Genomic DNA, 15,000 nt, shown 5'->3' with positions numbered 1-15,000 from the left:
TTGGTTTAACAAAAAATTATACTGCTGATCTGTACCTATTACTTATATTGTGTATATTGTTACCTCTTTGTTGGCTATTTATTTTAATTTTAAAAATAATTTTAAAGGCAACAATTATTATTATAATTTTTTTCTAAATAGCCAGGAAAAAAAGGTTTCATTCATTTTGATTATTTTTTTTTTTTTTTATTGTAATGAAGATGTTAATCTTTTCGATTTTTGGCTAGTTGTATTGTGTGAATGGTTTTTGGCACAATAATAGACATTTACCACTCATTTATATATAACTACACTTTTATGAAAATGGAGGAATACACAAATAAATAACTCCAGAATAAACTAATATCAGCCTGGTGTATATTTTGTTGGTTGCAAAATAATCTTGGCAACCAAAAAAAAAAAAAAAAAAAAAAAAAAAAAAAAAAAAAAAAAAAAAGAGCCTATCAGTGAAAAGTGTTATTTTAAAGATGAGAAATACGTTAAAACGATTTTTTTTTAATTTTAAATATTAACCTATTGTTTAAACTATAATAAAGTCTATAACATAGTCTGGACATAGTCTGAAATAAAGTAAAGTCTTTAGTCTGAACTAAAGCATAGTCTGTTCTCTGGATATAGTCTATATTCTAGTCCTAGTAGTCTATAGTCTATAGTCTAGTCTATAGTCTAGTCTATAGTCCTAGTCTATAGTCTAGTCTATAGTCTAGTCTATAGTCCTAGTCTATAGTCTAGTCTATAGTCTAGTCTATAGTCTAGTCTATAGTCTAGTCTATAGTCTAGTCTATAGTCTAGTCTATAGTCTAGTCTATAGTCTAGTCTATAGTCTAGTCTATAGTCTAGTCTATAGTCTAGTCTATAGTCTAGTCTATAGTCTAGTCTATAGTCTAGTCTATAGTCTAGTCTATAGTCTAGTCTATAGTCTAGTCTATAGTCTAGTCTATAGTCTAGTCTATAGTCTAGTCTATAGTCTAGTCTATAGTCTAGTCTATAGTCTAGTCTATAGTCTAGTCTATAGTCTAGTCTATAGTCTAGTCTATAGTCTAGTCTATAGTCTAGTCTATAGTCCAGTCTATAGTCTAGTCTATAGTCTAGTCTATAGTCTAGTCTATAGTCTAGTCTATAGTCTAGTCTATAGTCTAGTCTATAGTCTAGTCTATAGTCTAGTCTATAGTCTAGTCTATAGTCTAGTCTATAGTCTAGTCTATAGTCTAGTCTATAGTCTAGTCTATAGTCTAGTCTAGTGTAGTCTATAGTCTAGTCTATAGTCTAGTCTATAGTCTAGTCTATAGTCTAGTCTATAGTCTAGTCTATAGTCTAGTCTATAGTCTAGTCTATAGTCTAGTCTATAGTCTAGTCTATAGTCTAGTCTATAGTCTAGTCTATAGTCTAGTCTATAGTCTAGTCTATAGTCTAGTCTATAGTCTAGTCTATAGTCTAGTCTATAGTCTAGTCTATAGTCTAGTCTATAGTCTAGTCTATAGTCTAGTCTATAGTCTAGTCTATAGTCTAGTCTATAGTCTAGTCTATAGTCTAGTCTATAGTCTAGTCTATAGTCTAGTCTATAGTCTAGTCTATAGTCTAGTCTATAGTCTAGTCTATAGTCTAGTCTATAGTCTAGTCTATAGTCTAGTCTATAGTCTAGTCTATAGTCTAGTCTATAGTCTAGTCTATAGTCTAGTCTATAGTCTAGTCTATAGTCTAGTCTATAGTCTAGTCTATAGTCTAGTCTATAGTCTAGTCTAGACTCTAGTCTATAATCTAGTCTATAATCTAGTCTATAACCTACTCTGTAGTCTAGTCTGTAGTCTAATCTATTGTCTAATCTGTAGTCTAATCTATAGTCTAGTCTATAGTCTAGTCTGTAGTCTATTCTATAATCTAGTCTATAGTCTAGTCTATAGTCTAGTCTATAGTCTAGTCTGTAGTCTATTCTATAATCTAGTCTATAGTCTAGTCTATAGTCTAGTCTGTAGTCTATTCTATAATCTAGTCTATAGTCTAGTCTATAGTCTAGTCTATAGTCTAGTCTATAGTCTAGTCTATAGTCTAGTCTATAGTCTAGTCTATAGTCTAGTCTATAGTCTAGTCTATAGTCTAGTCTATAGTCTAGTCTATAGTCTAGTCTATAGTCTAGTCTATAGTCTAGTCTATAGTCTAGTCTATAGTCTAGTCTATAGTCTAGTCTATAGTCTAGTCTATAGTCTAGTCTATAGTCTAGTCTATAGTCTAGTCTATAGTCTAGTCTATAGTCTAGTCTATAGTCTAGTCTATAGTCTAGTCTATAGTCTAGTCTATAGTCTAGTCTATAGTCTAGTCTATAGTCTAGTCTATAGTCTAGTCTATAGTCTAGTCTATAGTCTAGTCTATAGTCTAGTCTATAGTCTAGTCTATAGTCTAGTCTATAGTCTAGTCTATAGTCTAGTCTATAGTCTAGTCTATAGTCTAGTCTATAGTCTAGTCTATAGTCTAGTCTATAGTCTAGTCTATAGTCTAGTCTATAGTCTAGTCTATAGTCTAGTCTATAGTCTAGTCTATAGTCTAGTCTATAGTCTAGTCTATAGTCTAGTCTATAGTCTAGTCTATAGTCTAGTCTATAGTCTAGTCTATAGTCTAGTCTATAGTCTAGTCTATAGTCTAGTCTATAGTCTAGTCTATAGTCTAGTCTATAGTCTAGTCTATAGTCTAGTCTATAGTCTAGTCTATAGTCTAGTCTATAGTCTAGTCTATAGTCTAGTCTATAGTCTAGTCTATAGTCTAGTCTATAGTCTAGTCTATAGTCTAGTCTATAGTCTAGTCTATAGTCTAGTCTTAGTCTAGTCTATAGTCTAGTCTATAGTCTAGTCTATAGTCTAGTCTATAGTCTAGTCTATAGTCTAGTCTATAGTCTAGTCTATAGTCTAGTCTATAGTCTAGTCTATAGTCTAGTCTATAGTCTAGTCTATAGTCTAGTCTATAGTCTAGTCTATAGTCTAGTCTATAGTCTAGTCTATAGTCTAGTCTATAGTCTAGTCTATAGTCTAGTCTATAGTCTAGTCTATAGTCTAGTCTATAGTCTAGTCTATAGTCTAGTCTATAGTCTAGTCTATAGTCTAGTCTATAGTCTAGTCTTTAGTCTAGTCTATAGTCTAGTCTATAGTCTAGTCTATAGTCTAGTCTATAGTCTAGTCTATAGTCTAGTCTATAGTCTAGTCTATAGTCTAGTCTATAGTCTAGTCTATAGTCTAGTCTATAGTCTAGTCTATAGTCTAGTCTATAGTCTAGTCTATAGTCTAGTCTATAGTCTAGTCTATAGTCTAGTCTATAGTCTAGTCTATAGTCTAGTCTATAGTCTAGTCTATAGTCTAGTCTATAGTCTAGTCTATAGTCTAGTCTATAGTCTAGTCTATAGTCTAGTCTATAGTCTAGTCTATAGTCCAGTCTATAGTCTAGTCTATAGTCTAGTCTATAGTCTAGTCTATAGTCTAGTCTATAGTCTAGTCTATAGTCTAGTCTATAGTCTAGTCTATAGTCTAGTCTATAGTCTAGTCTATAGTCTAGTCTATAGTCTAGTCTATAGTCTAGTCTATAGTCTAGTCTTTAGTCTAGTCTATAGTCTAGTCTATAGTCTAGTCTATAGTCTAGTCTATAGTCTAGTCTATAGTCTATAGTCAATGTGGAAAAATTGTTTTGAAAAGTTAACAAAAAAAGTGTATACATATTTAAAATTAACTATAACTAACTGAACTTTTAATGACTCCTCCTTTTACTATACCCTTTTTACTGTTATTTAATATACTATATATGTAACTGATGTACTCAGCTTGAGTCTATATAAATATTTATATAAAAATAAAAAAAGATATGTATCTGTTAATGTCATGTCTATTCACGTCCATCTATTTGTCACCCACTTGGTGTATGAAATGAATCTTGGAACACAATCACAGTCATTTATTATTTTTATTTCTATGGTACACACATTTTCGCACTAGATAGAATAGCACTGAATGAATTTATGCACTATTCTAATTTACATACATACAAGTTTGGTAGTAGTAGTCAATCACATTTTCATTTTCACTTGTAGATATTGAAACTAAAACAACCATATATATGTGAATAGTATCTAGTTTGAAGAATGATTTAATTTTGTCTATTAGTTAGTTTTCTTTAGGCTAAATAAAAAAGAAAAACTTAAAATTTATGCGATCAAAATGTTTTGATAAGAATATGACACAAACTATTTTATATTTTATTAAAAAAAATAGAATAATATATAGATACAAATGGACAGACCCCATCACAATTGATAGACAGTTATGACAAGAGTTTTTTAGATGATGTTTTAGATGAGCATTTTATTTTTAATATAAAATGCTCATGTGTATTTTAATGTACGTAGTGAAGGACTTATTTTACATTAAGTGCGAAAATATTTAGATTTTTAAATAAATAGAATAGAAATATGGAGTTTTAATATGCAAAATTTCGAACTTTAGTTCGAAATTTCGAACATATTTTCTTTTGAAATTATGTACATTAAAAAAACGTTATATTGAAGAGAAAGAGTCTGTCATAAACATCACATCATGTAGATTTACAACTAGGTCGCTACCGGGTCTGTTGTACGTTTCATTACATGTGCATTTTTGTTGCGAGCAAATTGCTCTTAAACGCTCGATTCATTATAAACTCCGCAACCCAGGTGTTTAATAAAGACAACCTGCAGACTGGCGAAGATCAGAATGCATTCGTACAACCCACAAAGATCTCGAGCCATAATAAACTTTCCGAAAGCACAGTTATGGAACATGATTGCCTTAAGTAATCGAACAATTGGGCTTTATGACCAAATGTACTTACCAAGTAAAGACTTCTGCAGAAGCTATCAAAATTATGAAGAAGATGAGAGTATAATTCAATTTCGTTTTTCTGCATGACCAATCGGATCGGTCTGAGGTTGATATATGCAAGATAGATTCCATAATCTGTACGACAGGTTGAAGAGTTTCTTCTCTCTCTTAAAGGTATAACAAAGGGAACAATATGATGGACCCACGTGTGACCCCAGTGATGTAAATACATGGATATCGATAGTGTTAAAGTGTTTCACTATCTTCATCACATGCTCTTCATTCAATCAACCAATATGGTGAGGTTCAAGTCGTTGTCCTGATGAATTCAGTTCGATTCGAAATGTAAGTTCAGGATATGTTCAAAATTAATAACTAATTTGCACCCACTTTTATATGAGTTATCTCTTGTTTATGCTTTTAAATCCACTCTCTTTGACTAGAACGGTTTGGCTTTGTATAGGTTCCCAAATTTTCTGACCTTAACAACTAGTGAATTAACGTTATCAGTCTAAGTTGTTAACCTTTTATTGCCCCCTTTACTATAGGATCATAATTTGTTGTTTAGCAGGGATTCATATAAAGTCAGTGTGTGACTGAGTTTACAATCCTTATTCGTTCAACATCGAAACGTTTCGGTGTGAAGTACCGAAGTTCTTTCTAGACTGTAAGAAAGTACTACAGATCTTACGACTGGAAGAATAATAGGCTATTGACTTTCTTACAGTCAACAAATTACTTTTCTGTAAGAAAGTGTGGCTGAGTCGCACAGTGGTATAGGAAAAAAAAAAGAGGGAAATAATTCGGTAACTTCTAAACGGTTAATCCGATTTTAATGAAATTTGGTATGCACAAAGAGGAGGTGTTGTCGAGTTTAGGTTTTGAATTTGGACCTTATAGGCCAACCAGGGGCCCGGCGGGGGGTCCTCAAATTAGGACACCTCGGCTATGTTAAATTTTTAAAACGATCCTATTTCTTCATTTGAGTTCCGATTTAAAAAAAATTTCGTATATAGAATCTCCTCATCGAGCACTATAAAAAATGTCGTCGTAGCAGTAAATTATCTCTTATAGTTTAGGAGATATTCGCATTTGAATATTAAAATTTTAAAATTTTTACCGTCCTTACTTTAGTTTTTTTGATAATAGCAGGTCCAAATATTTCCGATTTTCGCCATTTTTTTTTATTTGCTTAACAACAAGTTTATATACCAAGCAGTGAAAGAATTATGTAAAAATCATGACTGAGTCCAAAGTTATAGGCATTTAAATTTAAAAAATTAAAAAAAGGCGATTTTTTGTCATTTTTTTGGGAAAAAAGTATCTTTTTCTTTTTAAGTTATCTAAAAAGTTTCTAAGAAGATGTATATAGAATTTATACTTTTTGGAAAGCTGACTTTACATAAAATACGATAAATGAAACAAAACCTAAAAATTTTTGATACCGAGGGGACCAGGTCCATCCAAAAAAACCCTATTTTTTATGGAAAATTAAATTTTGAGCAAAAATTCTCAAATCGCATAGTCGATATCAAATTATAGTGACCTGTTTTATATGACCCAATAAGTTCTTAATCATTTTGTAACGGGTTTCGATAACCCCGCCCCTGGTATGGATATAATAGGCAAAAAACCAAAAAATCCCATTTTTGGGATTTTTTAAAACTTTTTTGGGAATTCCGGGATTTCTAATAAGAAAATTCGAAATTTTTATTTAATTTCCCTAATTAATTAGGGAAAACTCAACATCTTTTAGAAAATTTACCTAGCACTATTATTTTCATCCATATATGTAACAAATTTAAGAGTTAACCTTATGGATGAAAATAATAGTGCTAGGCAAATTTTCTAAAAGATGTTGAGTTTTCCCTAATTAATTTGTCACTTAAAAAACATTAGGTAGGCATGTTATATATCAATGGAAAGGTAATTTTGTCTATTTTTCAAAACTGTATATAATTTTTGAAAATTAAAAAATTCGCGGAATACTTTTTTAAAAAAAAATTAAAAAATGTTTTTTATTCAGTTTTTGCGAAGATACAAATTTTTCAAATTGCAATAAAAATTTTATTTATGAATATTTTTTGATGAAATTTTACAGTTAGGTAGATTTTTTTACTCAAAATCCAAAATTAAATAAAAATTTCGAATTTTCTTATTAGAAATCCCGGAATTCCCAAAAAAGTTTTAAAAAATCCCAAAAATGGGATTTTTTGGTTTTTTGCCTATTATATCCATACCAGGGGCGGGGTTATCGAAACCCGTTACAAAATGATTAAGAACTTATTGGGTCATATAAAACAGGTCACTATAATTTGATATCGACTATGCGATTTGAGAATTTTTGCTCAAAATTTAATTTTCCATAAAAAATAGGGTTTTTTTGGATGGACCTGGTCCCCTCGGTATCAAACATTTTTAGGTTTTGTTTCATTTATCGTATTTTATGTAAAGTCAGCTTTCCAAAAAGTATAAATTCTATATACATCTTCTTAGAAACTTTTTAGATAACTTAAAAAGAAAAAGATACTTTTTTCCCAAAAAAATGACAAAAAATCGCCTTTTTTTAATTTTTTAAATTTTAATGCCTATAACTTTGGACTCAGTCATGATTTTTACATAATTCTTTCACTGCTTGGTATATAAACTTGTTGTTAAGCAAATAAAAAAAATGGCGAAAATCGGAAATATTTGGACCTGCTATTATCAAAAAAACTAAAGTAAGGACGGTAAAAATTTTAAAATTTTAATATTCAAATGCGAATATCTCCTAAACTATAAGAGATAATTTACTGCTACGACGACATTTTTTATAGTGCTCGATGAGGAGATTCTATATACGAAATTTTTTTTAAATCGGAACTCAAATGAAGAAATAGGATCGTTTTAAAAATTTAACATAGCCGAGGTGTCCTAATTTGAGGACCCCCCGCCGGGCCCCTGGTTGGCCTATAAGGTCCAAATTCAAAACCTAAACTCGACAACACCTCCTCTTTGTGCATACCAAATTTCATTAAAATCGGATTAACCGTTTAGAAGTTACCGAATTATTTCCCTCTTTTTTTTTTTCCTATACCACTGTGAGTCGTTCAACTCTCAAACGTACCGATTGTCAGGAGAACGTGAATATATGTTTACATCTGCCTGCGCTATAGTTAATCGAGCTAGTATTGTGATCTGGAAAACATCTGAGCCATGACATTGGACATCGAGGATGTTTCCAAACATGTTAGATTTATTGTTGCATTTGACTGTGATTCTCTATCTAGGATTAATGTCTCACAATTACCGATAATTTCTGTATCTGGTGTTCAATCTGATACGTCTTGATGTTATGGGTATAACCGATCTATATGTCTAGTATATACTGATGATTGCCTTCGGTTAATTCGCCTAATTCTCTGCCAGCACCAGCTATACAGATATCGTGCATAATTTCGGATAATGACTATATCATTACATTATCAAGTATGCTCGTGATTGTCTAACTTCAGATTTCGGTAACTGTTTCACATGATGACATATATTTTATCCGGCAATTCAAAACTATGACAATTAAATCTTTAATTTTTCCAACACACTGTCACTTTTTGACTTTTCTTATTTATATACTTTAATATTCCTTTTTATTTTCTAAAACAAAACTCCTTCAAACACATATTTATCATCGTTTTTTTTTTCGTACTCTCTTTACTAAGGACACTTTTACCATTATTTATACTCATTTATAGACTACTTTATAATGTACCAGGTACCAGTCAACATTAAAACGTTGTAGTATATCCCATCAACAAAATTTTTAGTTAATTAATAGAAACCTTTTTTCTTGTTGTTTTTCTTTTTGGCACTGTCATACTCTCTATGCTATGTAGCAAAACACCTCCTCCTGTTTAGCTTATGGAAAATTACCTGTTCACAAACACATGTTCTCTATTGTTGTCTACACATGCAAAAAGTAGAAAAACCCAAATTAAAATAAGTAGAAAAACTAAATCTGAACTTTAAATCCCTAAAGAGACTATAACTAAAGAGTAGGAACAACAACAACAACATCATCGTCATCTTTATACTTATGTAGTGTAAAAATACGCACTTGTTTTCGAATAATTTACGATTGCACCTTTTAATGACATTTTACCTACATACATACATATGTACATTTGTATAACTATTTGTATGTATGTATTTCTAGTTACATTATGCTACCTTTTAAAATTATTTATGAGCTAAAGATGAGTAAAGCAGAGATGGAGTTTTAAGGAGGAAATGAAAAAGATAAAACTTTTCAAAGGAGAGAAAAAGAAGTTGAATTTACTAAATGAAGGTACTAACAAGTAGGAAAGTATAGTCGGGCATTACCGACCATATAATACCCTACACCATGAGTATATTTAAAAAATTTTTATTTTTCACAAAGAAACTTTTATGTTGAATTTTACGTTAATTCCAAAGTATTTAAGCAATTTATTGATAAAAAACAAATTTTCTAAATGAGGCTTTATATAGGAGTATAGGTCAAACATGGGCCGATCCTCATTAAATTTGGGAAAAGGATATATTTTTAAATAATAGTTAATTATGTTGAGTTTCATTGCGATACAAATGGTTACAAGTCAATTTTAGACGTTTAAGACATTTTTTGAAGGGGGGTTTGTATGGGGGCTAGGGTCAAATAAGGGCCGATCATTACGAAAATCTGCAGTGTCATTTATACTTATATAAAACTTATTTGTGCCAATTTTTAGGGAGATAATAGTATATTTGACGTAATTATGGCATAAAAAGCCCAAATCGGGAGGTACGGTTGCATGGGGGCTATGTGAAATAATGGACCGATTTCAACCATTTTCAATAGGCTTCGTCCTTGTGCCAAAAAACATGCTTGGTCCAAATTTCATCAAATTATCTTGAAAATTGCGGCCTGTAACTTGCGCACAAGGTTTACATGGACAGCCAGCCAGCCGGACAGACGGACGGACGGACGGATTCTGAGTCGATCGGTATACTTAAAGGTGGGTGTAGGACCAATATTTTTGTGTGTTATAAACATCAGCACAAACGTATAATAGCCTCCCCACTATAGTGGTGTAGGGTATAAAAAGTAGCATTAGAAAGAAGTAATGATTTTAATATGGACATGTCATAGGTCCATGTCTTTTTCATCGATATCTTTTCACTGCTTCTGAAGTCAGTAATTTTGATGTGTTTTTTTTTTCGGAAGTAATGTACTAAAAAAAGCTTTAGAAGCAATGATTTTAACACAGTGGTGTCATGGGAGGGAAGTCATGTTTTTATTGCTTCTGAAGTCATGCTCGAGAAGTAATTTTGATGTTCCCACTTTGCAACCTTCAGAGCCAAAATGATGAAAATATTTGAACACTTTTATTTTCTTTTAAAACTTGATTTCGTAGCTAAACCTAATCGTTCATTATCTGGTGAAACTGGAGTTGCTAGGGCCAAATGGATGAATATCAATATCAGCGATCACTTGTATGTTCTACTAAAATTCGATTTCGTAGTGAAAATCCAAAAGTTCATCTTTTGGAGCAACAACAGAAGCGCTAGGGCCAAAGGAAACAAAAAGCTAAAAAAAGATGAAACAGATTTCAGGCGAAACTAGAGATGCTAGGACCTTAAGGATGATAACACAGGGCAACAAATTTTTAACCCAGAGGTGTACTTTTCTAAAGGATTAAGCGAATCTAGCCTGGGAATTTCTCTATCACATCTGGGATTCGAGATATCGTGTCCTGAAGTTTGAAAAAGCCCTTTTTGGACCTTTTTGGGCGTTATAACAGCGTCAAGACAATTTTATGTATAAAATCTTCTATGTCATTTGAACGTCCATTCTGTCAACTTTTAAATAAGGTCTTAGCTTGTGACATATTTTCATAGTTCTTCGAGATATCTTCACCTATTAGAGGTTAGATTCTTATTCAGTGCTGCTCAATCCTTTATAAAAGTATAACTTGGTCTCAAGGTTTCGACTTTTTTCAAATTTTGTCGGCCTGGGTAATCTGTGATAACATTTATTTCCTACTATTTCCTCGATTTCGTGGTGGAAAATCTAAAAGATAACACAGACGCCGACAAATTTTTAACCCAGCGACCAAAGAACGACCAAAAAATATGTCAGAAGTAAAGCCTTTGTTTTAAAGTTCTGGCCAAGTATACGTTTGTTGAAAGTACGTTAGACCCGAAAGGTCAAAGAGCTAGGATCCTGTTTAGGCTCCTGGCTATAGTCACTTTACTCTCCCCAAGTATTCTAAAGAGTAGACACTTAGAAAAAGCTTTAGCGAAAAAGTTCATTGTCATGTATTGGTTCCTTGGATTAGCTATCAGAGAGACGATTGACTTTACATCGTTAAAATAGATAGTCACCTAGTGGTCGTGGTCGGTGACTAGTGGTCGGTGACTAGGGCCAAATAACTAGTTCTGGTCTGTCCCCCTCCTTGTATTTTTAATATTTTTAACATAACCCCCCTACGCCTCTGTCCTCCTATTATTAGATGATAAATTTTTCATAAATCTGTTGATTATGTTTTATGTGCAATTCATTCTTCTATCTATACATTTTCTCTCATTTCCCTAAAAGTCCTTTTAACCTAATATGCAACCACTGATTTGTGTTGTTGTGTGTTTTTATTATTTTTATTCTCTTAAAATTCTTCATTCTTAGTTCATTAACTACCTGCTGGTTATCCTTTTTCTACATTTGTATTTATCAGGATATATTTTGGCCAACTGTTAGAATGATACGGTTTTAGCATCAAATATTTAGTTTGCTTTTAACTCTCAACACAAACAGTTTGTTGCCCTAAAAGTATTCCAAATTTTGCTTTTAATATCAACTGCATTTTCATGTGCAAACGTTTTAGTGTATTATTTTGTATATTTGTGTGGCAGCGTTTCGGTCAACGGAAATTTTTGCCTTACAGTAAAAAAGGATATAGTTGAAATGATGCGTGTGTGTTCTGTTAACAAAAAATGTGAAATTTTTTTATTTTTGAAAAAAAAAAATTAAAAACAAGTGCATTTATGGAGTTCGTTTTTAACAAAAACTTAAAAAATATGTATTTGCTGTTGGTATGTTATTTTATAAATTTTTAAATAAATATACATTTTTCTATATAAAATAATAATAAAATGCCACTACTATTGTATGGAATTTTTGTTAAGCTGTTTTCTATTGATTGTGTACATTTCATTAACTTGTTATATATTTTTTCATATTTTTTTATTTTTTTGTTTGAATAACAATTGCAAGGATTGAGGAGTATGTTATTTCAATATTGTATTTTCTATAGAAAATCCTTTTTTAATTGAAAATAAAAATTCTATAGAAATTTATGACAAAATTTCGATTTAATAACGCGGTTTGTTAAACATTTCTTTGACTAAGGTCACATGCAACAATTTTTTTTATTATATAAAATATAAATTTTTATGGAATTAATTAATCTGTATCATGTTCCACTTTCGAATTTTGTAAATTTTGTGTTTTTATCAACAACAAATCTGTTAAATAAATGCCTAATTTGTAAACTAAATGCTGAACTAGAAATGAACTAGAAACTGAATAGAACAGAACTAGAACTGAAGTAGAAATGAACTAGAACTGAACTAGAACTGAACTAGAACTAGAACTGAACTAGAACTGAACTAGAACTGAACTAGTACTGAACTAGAACTGAACTTGAATTGAACTAGAACTGAACTAGAATTGATCTAGCATTAAACTAGAACTGAAATAGGTCTGAAGTAGGACTAACCTAGAACTGGACTAGAACTGAACTAGAATTGAAATAGAACTGAACTAGAACTGAACTAGAACTGAACTAGAACTGAACTAGAACTGAACTAGAACTAGAACTGAACTAGAACTGAACTAGAACTGAACTAGAACTGAACTGAACTAGAACTGAACTAGAACTGAACTAGAACTGAACTAGAACTGAACTAGAACTGAACTAGAACTGAACTAGAACTGAACTAGAACTGAACTAGAACTGAACTAGAACTGAACTAGAACTGAACTAGAACTGAACTAGAACTGAACTAGAACTAAGAAGCTGAACAAACTAGAACTGAACTAAAACTGAACTGAACTGAACCAGAACTGACACTAGAACTGAACTAGAACTGAACTAGAACTGAACTAGAACTGAACTAGAACTGAACTAGAACTGAACTAGAACTGAACTAGAACTGAACTAGAACTGAACTAGAACTGAACTAGAACTGAACTAGAACTGAACTAGAACTGAACTAGAACTGAACTAGAACTGAACTAGAACTGAACTAGAACTGAACTAGAACTGAACTAGAACTGAACTAGAACTGAACTAGAACTGAACTAGAACTGAACTAGAACTGAACTAGAACTGAACTAGAACTGAACTGAACTAGAACTGAACTAGAACTGAACTAGAACTGAACTAGAACTGAACTAGAACTAGAACTAGAACTAGAACTGAACTAGAACTGAACTAGAACTAAACTAGAACTGAACTAGAACTGAACTAAACTAGAACTAAACTAGAACTGAACTAGAACTGAACTAGAACTGAACTAGAACTGAACTAGAACTGAACTAGAACTGAACTGAACTAGAACTGAACTAGAACTGAACTAGAACTGAACTAGAACTGAACTAGAACTGAACTAGAACTGAACTAGAACTGAACTAGAACTGAACTCGAACTGAACTAGAACTGAACTAGAACTGAACTAGAACTGAACTAGAACTGAACTAGAACTGAACTAGAACTGAACTAGAACTGAACTAGAACTGAACTAGAACTGAACTAGAACTGAACTAGAACTGAACTAGAAGTGAACAGAATTGAACTAGAACTGAACTAGAACTGAACTAGAACTAAACTAGAACTGAACTAGAACTGAACTAGAACTGAACTAGAACTGAACTAGAACTGAACTAGAACTGAACTAGAACTGAACTAGAACTGAACTAGAACTGAACTAGAACTGAACTAGAACTGAACTAGAACTGAACTAGAACTGAACTAGAACTGAACTAGAACTGAACTAGAACTGAACTAGAACTGAACTAGAACTGAACTAGAACTGAACTAGAACTGAACTAGAACTGAACTAGAACTGAACTAGAACTGAACTAGAACTGAACTAGAACTGAACTAGAACTGAACTAGAACTGAACTAGAACTGAACTAGAACTGAACTAGAACTGAACTAGAACTGAACAAGAACTAGAACTGACTTAGGACTGAACTAGATCTGAACAAGAACTGAACTAGATCTGAACTAGAACTGAACTAGAACTGAACTAGAACTGAACTAGAACTGAACTAGAACTGAACTAGAACTGAACTAGAACTGAACTAGAACTGAACTAGAACTGAACTAGAACTGAACTAGAACTGAACTAGAACTGAACTAGAACTGAACTAGAACTGAACTAGAACTGAACTAGAACTGAACTAGAAGTGAACTAGAACTGAACTAGAACTGAACTAGAACTGAACTAGAACTGAACCAGAACTGAACTAGAACTGAACTAGAACTGAACTAGAACTGAACTAGAACTGAACTAGAACTTAACCAGAACTGAACTAGAACTTAACCAGAACTGATCTATCACTAAACTAGACCCGAACTGGATCTGAACTAGAACTGACCTAGAACTGAACTAGAACTGAACTAGAACTGAACTAGAACTGAACTAGAACTGAACTAGAACTGAACTAGAACTAAACTAGAACTGAACTAGAACTGCACTAGAACTGAACTAGAACTGAACTAGAACTGAACTGGAACTGAACTAAAACTGAACTAAAACTGAACTAGAACTGAACTAGAACTGCACTAGAACTGAACTAGAACTGAACTGGAAGTGTACTTGAACTGAACTGGACTAGAACTGATCTAGCACTAAACTAGACTTGAACTAGAACTGAACAGGAACTGCACTAGAACTGAAGTATAACTTAACTAGAACTGAACTAGAGCTAAACTAGAACTGAACTATACTAGTACTGGACTCGAACTGAACTAGAACTGAAGTAGAACTGAAGTAGAACTGAACTAGAACTGAACTAGAACTGAACTAGAACTGAAATAGAACTGAACTAGAACTGCGACTGGAACCGAACTAGATTTAATACCTTGTTTTCAATTAAATTTTTCT

At 32.1% G+C, this 15,000-nt stretch overlaps 1 protein-coding gene across 3 annotated transcripts in view; it reads left to right on the top strand.

Annotated features, from left to right (window-relative positions):
- Positions 1–15,000, top strand: part of LOC119608965 (serine/threonine-protein kinase grp) — a 63,339-nt gene that overhangs the window by 39,471 nt on the left and 8,868 nt on the right. The gene's annotated exons all lie outside the window — the stretch shown is intronic.

This window comes from Lucilia sericata, unplaced genomic scaffold (genome assembly GCF_015586225.1).
Source record: "Lucilia sericata isolate MDLA Ls3-8-SP2 unplaced genomic scaffold, ASM1558622v1 Contig000904F_arrow, whole genome shotgun sequence".
Taxonomy (NCBI): Eukaryota; Metazoa; Arthropoda; class Insecta; order Diptera; family Calliphoridae; genus Lucilia; species Lucilia sericata.
This window is presented reverse-complemented; position numbering and strand designations above follow the sequence as displayed.